Source organism: Elephantulus edwardii, unplaced genomic scaffold, assembly GCF_000299155.1.
Source record: "Elephantulus edwardii isolate Elephantulus edwardi_28Jun2011 unplaced genomic scaffold, EleEdw1.0 scaffold00578, whole genome shotgun sequence".
Classification (NCBI taxonomy): Eukaryota; Metazoa; Chordata; class Mammalia; order Macroscelidea; family Macroscelididae; genus Elephantulus; species Elephantulus edwardii.
In genome coordinates, this window is record NW_006400328.1 from 15194 (window position 1) to 20568 (window position 5375).

At 41.1% G+C, this 5375-nt stretch overlaps 1 pseudogene; it reads right to left on the reverse strand.

Moving 5' to 3' along the window:
- Nucleotides 1–480: 480 nt before the first annotated feature.
- LOC102852105 lies at nucleotides 481–1349 on the reverse strand (annotated as a pseudogene).
- Between the last annotated feature and the right edge of the window lie 4026 nt (nucleotides 1350–5375).

Below are 5375 nucleotides of genomic sequence, written 5' to 3' on the forward strand. Positions count from 1 at the left end.
ACAAGCAAGGCCATTTGTTCTTCTTATCAGCAGCAGGCAAGGCCATCAGCATTTGAATTCTGAATTCTTCATTCTTCTCTTTGGCCCGCTTTGCCCAGACTAACAATACCTATTCAGTCCGTATGCTGAGCAAATAATCTGAGAAGTTGTGCTGTCTGAAGGAGAATGTGGTATCAGGATTGGAGGTGGTTGTTGTATACCATCAAGTCAGAACTGACTCATAGCTGATCTTCAGTGGATTTTCACATGCTGATCGGAGGGAGATTGCCTATCTTCCAGCAGCTGGTGGAGTTCCATCTTTAAAAACTAAACAGGCATTTTGGACAACACGTTCTTGGTAAAGAAACCTGGACAACATTTATCAGACACAGTAGGGAAAGTTCTCCCTCAGCATTATAAAAAAGAATAGCCAGATATCAACTGTTACAGAAATGAAATAAGAGGAAAAATTTTAGCAAACTGTTTTCACAAACTGTTTTCTTAAAGAGTCTTCCTCCACTGCCAGAGATCTTGAATAGCTTCCTAGTCTGTCATCTGGAAGCAATTCTTCACGTAATTGATGAATGTGTCTTCCACTTTGGGAAGAGAACCGCCTTTTTCTGTACTTGCTTGCATTTTGGCTTTAATGTCTTCTATAGAACTAGGTCCTTTTGGAGTTTTGGGAGTTTTCCCCTGTAGTGTGTCTTTTTTTTTTTTTTTTAGGATTCTTGCCCTTTTAATTGTGGAGTTGATGGAGTTGTGGAGTCTTTTCCATTCTGGTTTGATTTTTGTGCATTTTTGGCTGGAGTATCCCATATAGATTTCTTCACTGGTGCTTTTTCTTCAGCCTCATCATCATCATTGCTATCGCCATGACTGTCATCCTCTTCATCAGTGGCAAGTTTCACCTTTTTCTGTGGAACTTTGTTACCACCTGCAGGGACAGATCTCTTTCCTGAGATACTTAAGAGTTTCACATTCCCCTCCTCTTCATCATCTGACTCTGCATCTTCCTCCACAGCTACAAAGTGTTGCCCACTTATATGCATAGGCCCTGAGCCACACTTCAATCGTAAGACAACAGGTGGTGTTATTTCAAAGCCCCAAGTGAAACTGTTGGCTGTACAGACATTTTCAAAGTTGCCATTGTTATTTAATTGGGCTGCCCTCATAATTTATTGCCTCTGCTTCAACAATGTGCAAGTTTTCCTTTGAACCAGCCCCCAACTGATCGTTCTTAAAGATAACTGGTGCTCATTTTCATCATTATCCATCTTACAGTGATAATCTTTGTCAGCTTTCAGTTCACAACTGAAAAGATTGTTTGGGGGGCGCAGGGGGCTCATGTCCATATCCACTGACTGTTCCATGGATTGGTGACTCACGTTTATGTGGGAGAGGATGGCAATAAAACACCATTGCGAAGAACAGCCGCGCAGGACGGAATCACAGCAGGCAACAAACTGTATTATTTAGATGACATAACATTTTTGTTGAGGGTGAAGAGGACTTGAAGTACACAATGAAGAAGACTGAAGACTACAGTATGGGTTATGTGACTACAGTCTTCAGTATGAGTTATGTCTCAACATAAAAAAAAGATCCAGTCCTCATCAATGGGCAAAAAGGAAACATCATGATAGATGAAGAAATGACTGACGGGGTGAATGGTATTATTTGACTTGGCTCTACAATCAACATCCATGGTAGCAGCAGTCAAGGAAGCAAAGACATGTTGCATTGGAAAAATCTGCTGTTAAGGACCTCTTTAAATGGCTATAGAGCAAGGATGCCAGTTGAAAGACTAGGGTTTCCCTGATCCAAGTAATGATATATTTAGTTGCTTCTGTGCATCAGAAAGTTCGACAATGAATAAGAAAGACTGAAGAATAATCAAAGTGTTTAAATTATGGTGTTTGAGAAGAGTACCGCCTATTCCAGACTGTCAAAAGAAGAAACAAATCTGCCTTAGAGGATGTGCATCCCAAGTGCTTCTTAGAAACAATGGTGAAACTTCATCTCATATACTTTGAGCATATTTCCAAGAGAGGCTAGTCCTTGGAAAAATACATGATGCTGGGAAGGGTGGAGGGTCAGAGACAGAGAGAAAGGCCCTAAACAGGATGGGTTGGTACAGTGACTACAACAATGAGTTTGAGAGTGTCAGAGATGGTGAGGACGATGAAGATAGAGCAAGATTCCAATCTGTTGTAGGGTCACTGTGAAATGTGGTTGACTTGATAGCACCTAGCAGCAGCAGCAGCAGCAACCACCACCACCACCACCACCACGGCCACATTGTTCTGGGGAAATCTGCTGCAAAGACCTCTTTCCAAGTGTTAAAAAAAATTAAGGCAACACTTTCAGAAGAATAGAGTGCTGGCCCAAACCCATGAGCTAATATAAGTCAGCTAATATAGATGGGAAAGCTGGAGTATGCCTAAGACAGACTGACGAAGAATGAGTGCCTTTGAATTGTGTTATTGGCAAAGAGCGTGGTACATACCAAGACAAGACGAACAAGTGAATCTGTCTTGGAAGAAGTCCAATCAGAATGTTCCTTATAAGTAAAAATGGAAAATTTTAATCTCAGATATTTTAGATTGGAGGCAGAGTAAGTGGAAGAGTAAGAACAATGAAGATGACGTGGTACAAGTTGGATTTACAGTGGTTTCAACAACGGAAACAAGCACAAAAGATAGTGAGACCCTGCCGGGCGGCCCCCGCAAGTGGGGGCGCGTTGGGGCGGCCCCGTGCGCGTGCATCCTGAGGGCAGCGTGGGGCTGGACAGTACTTTCTGTTGAGTAAGGTCACCCAGTGACTTGACAGGCTCAGTGGCACCTATCAACATCTCATCTGGGGACTTATTCTGAATCGCCTTTACTTAGTCTCTGAGATGATTGGGTGGTTTTAGGTTTTTTTGTATATTAATCCATAAAGGGAGATGGAGGAACTCGAGCTCAGCTGGTGGAGCCTGCAGTTTGTTGCAAAGCTGACTGAAACACCTCGCTTCTCACCATTAGAATCCACCAGTGGTTCCAAGGAAGAAAGAAAGCGGGATCTATATTTTGTTCGTCAGCTTAGTAATAATTGAGACGGCTGCCAATTTTGCTGCTATATGGGATAAAAATCAGGAGTGAGGATTATAGAAGAGAATACATTTATCAGACTATTAATGACAATAAGTAGAAGTCAGAGTTGGGTGTGTTTTTTTTTTATAATATGAAAAGGAAATAGAATTGCAGCTAAGGGGTAAGTTTCTCTGCTGTGAGAATCCCATCTTAAATGTCAGGGGGTTAGGGCAGATTGTTTGGGGGCCCAATATTTGACCTTATAGCAACTCCTAAACATTTGACTACAGTTTGGTGGCAAATGCTCCCTGTATTTGATTTGTAAATAAACTCAGATTAATTCCACTCTTTACTGCTTTTGAGAATAAAATGGTTTGGGAACTCACGAAAGCTGTGTGAGACATCTTTGTTGATATTTGCCTTTAGCACTCTTTCTGGAGAGATTTGGATTTCTTTAATAAAATGCTATTGTCCTTAGGAAAGGGGCTGAGATGAAAATTATTTGTCAGAAACAAAACACTTAAGCAATACTATTTAAATGCTTCTAGGTGGAGAGATTAAGAAATTAAGAAAAGAATATATCAAAGCTTTTTCCTGTCTCCATACTTATTCAGTCTGTATGTTGAGCAAATTATTTAGAAGCTGGGCTCTATGAAGAATGTGGTATCAACATCCAAGGGAGACTTATCAATAACCTGCATTATGCAGATGATACAACCTTGCTGGCTGAACGTGAAGAGGACTTGAAGCACTTGTAGAAGATCAAAGAATACAGTCTTCACTATGATTTGTATCTCAGTGTCAGGAGAACAAAAATTCTTACCACTGGACCAAGAGGCAACATCATGATAGATGGAGAAAAGATTGAAGTTACCAACAATTTCATCTTACTTGGATCCACAGTCAACACTCTTGGTACCAGCAGTCAGGAAATCAGGAGATGTATTACACTGGGAAAGTCGGCAGTTAGGGACCTTTCCAAATTATTGAGGAGCAATGATGTCAGTTTGTGGACTAAGGTGTGTTTCCAATCACTTGCTTTGTATCTGAGAGCTGGATAATGAATAAGGATGACAGAAGAATTGATGCCTTTGAGCTGCAGTATTGGAGAACACTAATGAACATCCCATGGAGTGCCAAAAGAACAAACAAATATGTCTTGAAAAAAGTGCAGTTGGAGTGCTCCTTGGAGACAAAGATGATAAAGCTTCATCTCACAGACTTCAGGCATATTGCTAAAAGGGGCTATTCTTTGGAGAGGAAAAGGCAAAAGGGAGAAAGACCCTCAACCAGGTGGATTGACACAGTGGCTGCCATAATGGACCCTAGTGTGTCGGGAAATATGAGGATGGCACTGGATAGGACAGGGTTCAAATCTGTTGTTCATAGGGTCATACTTGACTCAATGGCACCTAACAACTACAACAACAAGCAGAGTGATCAGAGAAAAGGAGCACCAGATTCTTGTCTTAAGGGCTGCTGATAAGTCAGGCTGTGGCCACATAGTCACTCTGAGTGAGCTCCAGGCTTGACCATGGCTGTGATACAGAGCAATGTATCCTGGCTCTACCTGGCTTGACATCTCCTTGCTTCTGTCTCTGAATTTTTATTTAGCTTAAAGTTTGGGAAGCCTAGGGGTCTTAATGAGAGATAAAAAGCATCTCTTAAAAAGTGAACAGTAACCCAATGGCAGTGAGTTTGAATTCTGAGTTATCTAATTTTCAGGTTAACTTCCTTTTCATGGTTCTTTGACTAGGAGACTCCTGTCAGACATACTGTTTTGAATAAAAATGGTTTGCTACACTTGCCTCTAGCTTTTGTTTTGTTCTTGTATGTGCCTCACTGTGCCTTCTCGCCCTCTCTACCTTCTTTCTCAACCCTCTGAGTTTCCTTTTTTTGCTCTACTGGGAACTTTTTCATGTCACTTCACTAAAGGAGTCAATTCTTTTTCTCCCTTTTTCTATTTACTTTACAAAAGACATTGCAAAGACTCCATTTTTCCTTCATGCCTACTTTCCTGCAGGAGTTAGCTTTTCCTGCATCTGGTATTTTAAAGTACTTCAGTGACTCCTGCTTAGATTCTCAGGATACTCTTGCTCTGGATGTCTGGGGGTGAGGAAATGTCAGAAGAGCGGCCCTGGAGTGGAAGATATTTGATGAGCTTCAGGCCTAATTTTGTTTGGTATTGATTAGTCAGTGGCTTTAAGAAAAGTCTCAAGAAATCCCAGAAGATATTTTCTATTATAAAATACTAGAGCCCTTAGAGAATGATGTCTGAGCAAGCTGACAGGCTCACTTACGAAAACTGTGTTACTTTTTCTATAC